Source organism: Linepithema humile, chromosome 5 (genome assembly GCF_040581485.1).
Source record: "Linepithema humile isolate Giens D197 chromosome 5, Lhum_UNIL_v1.0, whole genome shotgun sequence".
NCBI classification, from domain to species: domain Eukaryota; kingdom Metazoa; phylum Arthropoda; class Insecta; order Hymenoptera; family Formicidae; genus Linepithema; species Linepithema humile.
Genome location: NC_090132.1, coordinates 9475123 through 9484700, shown reverse-complemented (window position 1 = coordinate 9484700; position 9578 = coordinate 9475123). Strand labels below are relative to the sequence as shown.

The window sequence follows — 9578 nt, the reverse complement described above, 5'->3', positions numbered from 1 at the left end:
GAAAAAAATATTGATTTGCATGCCAATTAAGAAACCGTTTTACAGAATTTAATTGAAAAATAAACTTTTAAGGAATTTAAATTAACCATGGAAACTGTTTAATTTTGTATTCCTTTATACACTAGCTATGACATAGCACCATCGAAGCATACCAATTAATCTGCATAAAATCCAATTCATGATTGCATGATGATTGATGTACATTCCTCATCGTAAAATAAAGTGCTCGACAGTGCGGCGCGATGACGAATTAATATGCTACTAAAAGGAATTACGGTGCTTGAAAAGATATTTATAGCGGTCCCAATTATAAAAGAGAGAAGAGTGAGAGAGAGAGAGAGCTAATGTCTTATTAACAATTTTACTAGTTTTATAATTAATTTTTCGCGCTAGTTGTATTCCATTCATTAATCTTCATAAAACCCAATTCGTGACTGGCTGTAAGTTTTATTATGTTTTTGTCACGTCACTCAGACATCAACTCTCATGAACGTGAGATTAGGATATATTAGAAGACATCAAGACAATAAAATTTAATACGCTACTGTGCCTATGCTTGACGAATTGTTCTCACAATTGTTTTATGAGTAACGAAACTCTTTTATTTCTATAATATACAATATTACATTTTGCATAAATTTACTTCTACTTCTGTTGCATTGTGCACTAACATTGATTAATTCATCTTCATAAAAGCAATTTACGTGTGCGTCCATTTTTATATCGCAAAACGAAGAGTTGGAAGAATGTTTATTAAAATACTTTTGCAAGAACTTTTTAATAAAAATTTTACTTTATAGAAATTCGCTTTTTTCCAGCCGATTTATGCGGTTTTCATATTTCTTTTTTTTTTTTTTTACATCCACATTTCACATTTCATACGAGTTAACCAATCTTATCCATTATCTTTTTTTTCTTTTACGCCGCTGTTGCTGTAATAAAGCTGATGCATGAGTTTTACTATTTCCAAATATAACTTTCAAGTTTTCAAGAGACAGTCTCTGACATTTTTTATTAAATTTAATATGTATTACTTTAACTGAATTATTCCAATTTTGAAGATTGGCAGCAAAGTTAATTAAATTTATTTATTTATCGTGCACACATTTTAATAATTATTGTGTGAAAAACAGGAAGAATTTTTATATAATTAAATTTTTGAGAGAAAAAATAAAAGCTCTCGTAATGTTTTTTAGTAAAGCTTTTTTGATTTGTTGCTTGTGTTTTTATTGCATGTTAATTAAACTATGCGAATAAAAACAGTAATTTTTTTTCGTCGAAGGATCGTATGTTTCCCGCAGTAACCGATCGCAGTGACTCTTTATTTATGTTAACACACGATGCATGATAATTCGCAGCACCTGTGCGACGCCGTAGATTTCGTACATACAAAATTAACAGTGCGCTAAAAGCTATATAGCGTTGAAAAAATATTTTTCGCCGTCGTAATACAGAGCGGAAGCGGCACGAGCCGTACATTTCAACCCGCGCGGTATTTTACGTCATTTCTGAACAGGCGAATAAATATGTATAAATCATTTTTAGGGCGCGCGCGCGCGCGCGCGCGGACGAGTACGTTTGCACATTTATTGTGCAATCACGACTGTGTAGATTTATAGGGGCTAATGGTAACGCCGTGAATATGCATAGACGTATATACGGACACGCGCGTGCATACACGCACACCCGTGTGCATTCACAGGAGAAAATTCAATAACGCGGCGCATAGTGCGGATACCTTGGAGGGGCGCAAAGTTGTTGATGTCGTTAATTTCCATCGCGTTAGGGATCGGAGTTACTTCCCCGTGTTTCGGATAACCCCTGTGTGTGCCGTGTAAGCATGTTACTGGGTGAGCGCTGAAGAGAAATGAGACGTGAAAGAAGAGGTAGACTGCGAGACTGAGAGGGAGAGAGAGAGAGAGAGAAAGAGAGCCGAAGATCCGCTCAACCGTGTCCTGACAATGTTGTTTTAGACGTTCTCAAAGGAGACACACAAGTTTTGTGAATGTTATGTCAGCTCCGTCCGCAGGAACCTGTAAACCGTATTATAATGATAAGCAAACACTCGAGTGCATCGGATAAGCTACGAAAACGACCGTCTACCCCTCGCGACGTGCCTCGCTTCGCGAAGAGTATATTGCATATGGGGAGGGATAGCCGATAGAGGATACGGACAACGGTGACGGTCCGTAGATTTGTGTAATGGCAGAATCGAGGGAATCGACGAAACGAAACGGCCCGGTGTGATATGCCAGTAAGAATGTCGCGATTATTTCGCGGAACGAACGCTCCGCCATCGCAAAGCCGGATGTGTCCCATATCCGTCCAATACGGATTTAAGGCCGTTCTTTTTTTTTCGCCCAATAATTCAATATCGAATATAAAGGACCGCGCGTGTCTCAATTAATCCGATAACCGCGCGAGGGACATATTTATTGGTTGGACCGTGCGGATCAATTGAAAAAGAAAAGAGGAGAAAAAAATGATGAAATCAAGAGACGTGAACGATTCTCAGTTTCTATATTAGACATGGAATTGATAAGAATGTAATATTGTATCGTGTTTCTGCAAAAAATTTCTTCTTTTTTTAAAAAATAACTAGGTCAAACTCGGTGAATCACGTTAACGTAAAATCGTTGATCCGCTCGTTCATTGGGAGAAGACTTGCAGATATCGTAATAATTTTTCTCTCTACTCTTCATAAAAAAAAAAAAGTTCTCTGAATAGCAGATTTTAATTTAAAGCATCATCACGTTTCTTTTAACCTCAGAAATTACATAAGCATTAAAAATTTAAACCGAATTAATAAATCGATTAAATAAATAAAATAGATAAATCATTTATCTATATAACTGAAGTAGAATATGAAAAAATATACATCGTCTTCATATCTTGTCTTAAAGAAGAATATTTAAATTTATGTATAGCATAAATTTGCATTTTGCATTTTGCATTAATTTTATATGTAAATGGATATTCACGATATCGATGACATTTAGTTTTATTGTAAATAAAATATTTTTAATAATATCTCGTAATATTAATATAATATAAACGTGATAAATTAATTAAATTAATATATTAATAATGAATATAATAAATATTAAATTCATTAATATATAAAATTTATTCAAATATATTAAATGAGAGAGAATGCAGCTAACATATGAGATATGCTTAAAAACAAAGCCGAAGAAAGAGAGAGAGAAAGAGAGAAAGCCTAATTATAATAATAAATTCGAATGACATTTGAAAATATAAATGCATTTATTAAATATGTTTTTTAAATTGTGGCAAAGATGTTGGGTGGAAAATCGCGAAAAGTTTAGGAAAGAAACAGAAGTTATAAGGCGAAAAATATAAAAAGTTGGACTCTCTTTGATCTTATTTGCGATGCAAAATACGCCTGGAAGTATCTCGTAGTCGTTCGACGGAAATAGCAGATATAAATTGAGTTTCCATGAAAGTTGAAGTTTCCTCACTTTCTTTTAATAAGTTGCGATATATAACTGACCTAATTGCTGGATCATTACTCTACGCGAATGGGCATTGTGTTTATTGTCCAATAGCGCATCATCTGCCAGCGATGCAACAAAATACCGAAGACTACATATTAAATCTTATGCAATGATCTCGCGTAGAGTATCTCGCAGGCTTTATCGAATTTCCCGCTGCGACTTTTATTACATACCAAGGTGCATGCGTGCATAATGACGCGCTTTATTACGCGTTTGCACGGTTAGCGGAGCGATTTAATTATAATTTAAATCGCGAAGCAGCGGAGTGCGCAGCTTCTGCCGCGTGCCGAACATACAGCTTCACTCTCGATTTATTTTACGCTTGCGCCTTCTTGCGTCTTGTAATAATGATACGCACTTGGCAGTCATATATTCGGCAATTATATCCGATTCGGGATCTGATTTATTAACGATCTCATTAGCGCCGTATCATCAACGGACGAGATTATGGCTCTTTGAATGATACGTTAAATTCACGCGGGGGTACGACAAAACTGATTAGCAAAATGACTCTTTGAACTTAGTAATCGCTCATAATGTGAGGATGCCCTTTGACGTGCACGCGATCCCTCTTTAAGTACCACGATATTGAGAGCTGGTACGGAAAATTTGTTTCTGAATTCATTAGCTGCGCTAACGAGCAAATATGGCTCTCGGAATTAACGACAAAGGGATTTAACCCTTTAACGGAAGTTTATACACTCTTGACATTCTCTTTTTCCTACGCGATTAGATGAAAAGTACTTAAATACATTTCGAACGGTCAATGCGGTTTTACGTGAAATGCGAATATTATGCCCATTCGTTGTGCATACATGTGCTAGAAAAAAAAAAAAAAAACACGTGCGAGCTAGAAAGACATCGTCGCGCGGATCGATATTTTGACCGCAGAATATCATAGAAACGTTTTGAAATTTTATACGGATATTTTAATCGGCTTTATTAAAAAAAAAAAAAAAAAAAAAAAAAGGGGAAAAAGAAAAAGAATTTAATTTAGCGTTGGTGATATCATAGTACGCATACCGGCCATTTTGTAGATGCAACGCGAAACACGATGATTCACAAGTATAATGGAGACAGATTGGATCCTTTTTCTAAAAGAGCAATAAACTATTAAAATAGAGTCCTGTGCTGCACGGCACATTAAGCTTCAAAACGTGAGATATGGAATAATGTACATCAGCGTGCATACATTTTATGCAAATGCAAATTTCGCGAAAGATTTAAAGACGTAATATTTTCAATATTAATAATTTCTATCCGTTACATTAAATTTTTTTTATATATCTATCATATTTTTAGTTTGCAACAAATTAAAAGAAGAGGAGGTTGCCTTACCGAGCTGCAAACTTTTCGAGTTCGCCGTTCCACTGCGCAGCGCCTGAATTACTTACGTCGCGGCGGAGAGTACAAACACACCGTCATACTTCCTGAATTACGACGTTTCGTAAGACACGAAATTCCTCCGGTGAGCAGTATATTTTTTTTGTAAATGTCAGTGCGCGCGCGACCGGGTCGACGTTTCGCGGTGGACGGTGAAATTGCGGTCGGGATGGAACGTTGACGCGCACCGACCGCAGTTCCTAACCGAGCGGAACGAAAATGTATCGGCGCACCGTGCAAGTGCACGCCCAATTAAATATCGCGGATGTACGTTCGTTTTCGCGGGCCGCTGCAGCGAAAGTCAGCCGCTCCTTTTCCTTTTAATTCGCTTCTAGATACTTCGTGCCGGGTCGCGAAAGGGGAGAAAAAAGAACGACCGTTTTATATATAAATCCTGGTGCGCCGATGCGTACGCGTACGGACCGCGGATCAAACGAATACGCCGGCGTTCTCGTTTTAATTTAAATTTTTTTTTCAACCGCGCGTACACTTGTAAATATTTTTGTTTCCTTCGTTTAATCCTCGCCGCGTCTCTGTAAACTGAAATATTTCGGCGTTTTGCGTAACCGTCGCGTTTGCATTCGCGCGTTCGCAACGCGTCCCCTGCGCACTCGCCGCGAGTCCACGCGTGTGTGTGTAAGCGCGTACCGTGTGCGATTGCCGCGAAGCTCCGGCGCGCATAATATGCGCCCGCCCGGTCGCAGATACTCGACTTGGCCGCTGGCAAAGAGACAACTCCCATCTGCCGAATTTATGGCGTTACCGCGCGACGAGCGGGGTCAACGCACCCCTTCGAAAACCGACAGGGATGTCCTCATAATTGGAGCCGCGCGGAACGACATGTCCCTGTGAAAAAGCGACGCGGCGGCCGTGGATCGTGAATGGGATGTGTATCAGTGAGCGCATCAGGGCGTGTACATGAAACAGTAAATGCCTGATTAAAGGGAGAATATCGAGAAATAATTACATCTTCGCTGAACATTAATATTGTTTTCTCAGTTTTCTACTTTCATCATTCAAATGTTGAAACTTGAATTTAGAAAACTATTAATTTCGTATAAAAGGTGTATTTTATTTTACAAAAAACGCAGCGGGAAAGACTTTATATTCTATATAAAAAAAAAAAGAAAAACAATAATTCCCAAAGAAATCGTTTCATCGTACAGATGTCACGGCAGCGCTGTGGAAAAGTTCTTCGCGCAACGCCGGCGTCGCGTTTCGGGCGAGTTTCCGGCGAAATGAAAAATATAACAAACATAATTATGGAGTTTGCCAAGTTTAATTGAATTTCGTCGGGGGTTGTATTATTGGGGATGGGGAACTTATTACCGGGGCGCGCGCGCGACACACGCGTTATGCGCCCTTGACGCGCACAACGCGTAACAACGCGCGCCCCTACACGCGCGACAGTGACAGGCGACGACATGGTTAGTGCACCGCGACAATATCGCACTTTCCGCCAAGTTTCCGGCTAGTTTTCCCCGGGAATTTATATCTGTCGCGGACACCGCCGTGTCCCCTAATAACTTGTACGCGCGCGTGACGCGGGATACTTCTGCGAACGATTAGTTATTTCGCCGCGCGATTACCTATGGCGAAGATCGCCTTTCTCCTCTCGGTCGGCGCACGCGGGACCGTAATTTCGACGTTTCGCTAATGAGTTCCCAAACTTGGAAAATACGAAGAGATGTCAACTACATTTAATACAGAAGAGCGGAAAATATTTGTGGCCCGAAGACGAAAGGTTTTCGAAGCCATTTAATTTTAACCCCCCCCCCCTCTCCCTCTCTATTCCTCCAGTATTGATCTTTCGTAATGAAACGTATTGTTTCGCACAAACGTATGTTACCTTTCTCTTCATTCATCGGTAATTACTTGTCGTAATTACTATAAATAGAGTTTATTACGATCAATGTTGTATTTTAATTGATTCTGCGCACAATCTCCCGTTATTACGCATGTAAAACCATAACGTAAATTAGCAATTACTTAATGTTAGCTTATTGAAATTAAATGCAAAATTGAACAATTTATGGTGGACAGTTCTAAGGACCGTGCTCTGCGTTTTTAATACACTTATTTGACTTTAGTATTGATTTACGTAAAAATTGTGCAAACACAAATGTTGGATTTACATGATATCGAATATTGAACAAAAGCAGGTGAATATTATTCAAATTAAAATATATATTACGATAATAATACCACAAATATTAACGAGGGAGAACGAGGAGTTGATTAAACCGGTTATTCATAGATGACGAAGTCGACATCGAAAATATTCGTTGCGTCGCGTTTGACGTTAATGTTGACGTTTCCGTATGAAAGATCGCGGCTATTTTTGTAACAAACGAGGCTTGATGGGCGAGTTGTTTACTCGCGGGAACAACGCGCAAAATTAAAATAGATACGTTAACGGGTCAATCTCCGAGTGCGGCGGTCCAGGGGCGCCGAACTTCGGCCCGGCTGCGGCAAAACGGCGCGGTATAAGTGGATTGCCCGAAAGTTCGTACGACGTCAGCGCGCGAACATAACCGTGGAGACTCGAAAAAGGATAGAATATTTGCGCCACGGAATTCCGTGAAGAACGGCCGAAAAAGTTGTCGCGCGCTGCGGCGCGACGACGAGGGGGGTAGGGCGGGAGCGCGAGCGAGGGGGAGGGCGGATGGTGGACGCCACTATTGAAAAGTGCTGCGGCGAACGACGCGACGAGCGGAGGGGCGATTCGGCTGTCACCGATAAAATATCGCGGAAGTGCGCAAAACATATCAGTCGTTTCCCGGATCTTCTTACGTCGAGCCCGATAAAGGCTGGCTATTGAAACGGCGAGATAGAAAACAATCGGACGCGTGGACGCGGCGCAAAATCGCGCCCGCGTGATGGCGGCGGCGCTCCTCTCTCGAGCTAGCCCGGCGATTCCGTCTCGCTCGCGCGCGTTTTCCATAAGGATCCCGCTGTTTGCGGGACTTTCTGCTATTTTGTATCGCGTATTTTCGGCAACCTCTGTGAAGTTTGTTTGATATCAAAGATAAAGTTAGTTTTATCTTATTTGCTATGGGGTAATATCGTCGCGAGTGCTGTCTCCATTAAAAAAATAGAGTTTAAAATAACATATCTGTATTTGTAAAATATTTTTGTTCCTTTTTTGCTGTTTTTTTTCCCCTGCAACGTTTGTTTTCGCCGGACGAATGTGTTTTCGACATGTTTTTCTATAGTTAAAAATACAATAATCTGTTCGATCGCTCGCATACATTAGATGTGAGGAGAGTTATGATTCGCCGTGATTGCGATACACGTGAAATTTCATAGCGATGTTTTTTGGACTTTATATTCGGTACGCTTTGTGATTACATTTTTTGGCTCGCTTATTTGCAATGATACGACTTCAACAGACACATGAATATCCGCCTGTTGTTTTCCCAGCAAAATTGTAGCAGATGACAGCTAAAATTTTAATTCTTCAAAATTAACAAAAAACAGATTTTCGGGCTGAATAACCACAATCATACACAGCGGGCCATAAAAGTATTTGAACGGTTTCATACAGCTTTGTACTATCGTTCGGATATTTTCGTGACCCATTCTGTATAAAGTAATATAAGAGGTAGATAAATTGCGAATATAATCGGAGGGAAATAAATTATTTTATATCAATGAAATAAACAAAGATTGAATACAAATTTAATTAAATTAATAGAATATGTAAAATGTAGCGCAATACACATTGTTACATGTAAATTAATCAATAAATTAAATTATTTGCAGCGCGCGCGAAAACGGTAATGACACAAAACGCGTTCCGAACATGGAAATAATTAGATAAAGATTTAGAATAATGAGCTGGAAGATCAAATTGGACGCGTTCGGGAGGGGGAAAAGGGGGATGGAAATAATCAGGATCGTTTGCGAAGGACATGTGCACGTTGATGTAACGTTGCGTTACAGTGCACGCTCGGTTTGCTTCGCGGGCACGCTAACTGAGTTTCACGAGGTAACGACATCGTATTTTTATAAGCTACACGCCGAAAGGATCTCGTAACCGTTCCACGGTGCCGTGCAATCTCAAAGGCCATTGTTTCGCTTTGAAAGTTAACATCAAACTTCATTCCTCGGCGCTGGAGGAGTAGCGCGTTTGCTCTCGCGCCGGCGTAATTCGCTCGTTCGAGATCGTTAGCTTACTAAACGTTTCGCGAAGAAACGCGGGCGAGGGAGAATCGGGCTCGCGGACTCGTGTGCAAAATGTCATGGCGGGATGGCGGAGTGTCCGCGACAGCTTCATATCGATCTAGGTGTCGGTATCAAGGAGCGCGCGGGACGGGGAAGGGTGGAAGTTATATAGTTATTGGCCCCTGTGCAGTTATTGGCCTCCCCCCTGACTACTGCCATTGGGGGACCAATTTCGTGGCTCATTTTCATCTAGGCGACTTTAATAATAATGAAGATAAAGTTTTTACTTTCGCGACTGGCGCGGCCATTATCGTCTACTGCTCGGGTGGGAGCCATTCTCAAAAATGGCTTTACGATAGCCGGGCAAATTTTACGTTCGCTCCAGACCGCGACGAGCAACGATTAATAGCGTATTCGCAAATTGACGAGTCCACTTGTACGTTGGTGAGAGTCCGCGCGTATATTTCTTTCGGTGGACGGCGGAGGAGAAAATTGCTGTACTATCTGTCG

The 9578-nt window shown here is 40.4% G+C and overlaps 1 long non-coding RNA gene across 1 annotated transcript in view; it reads left to right on the top strand.

Moving 5' to 3' along the window:
• Positions 1–736: 736 nt before the first annotated feature.
• The window catches only part of LOC105674058 (uncharacterized), a 51293-nt gene continuing 42451 nt past the window's right edge, over positions 737–9578 (top strand). The window contains exon 1 of the long non-coding RNA XR_010890203.1: positions 737–4986. This is a non-coding gene — a long non-coding RNA (uncharacterized lncRNA). The remainder of the gene's footprint in view (positions 4987–9578) is intronic.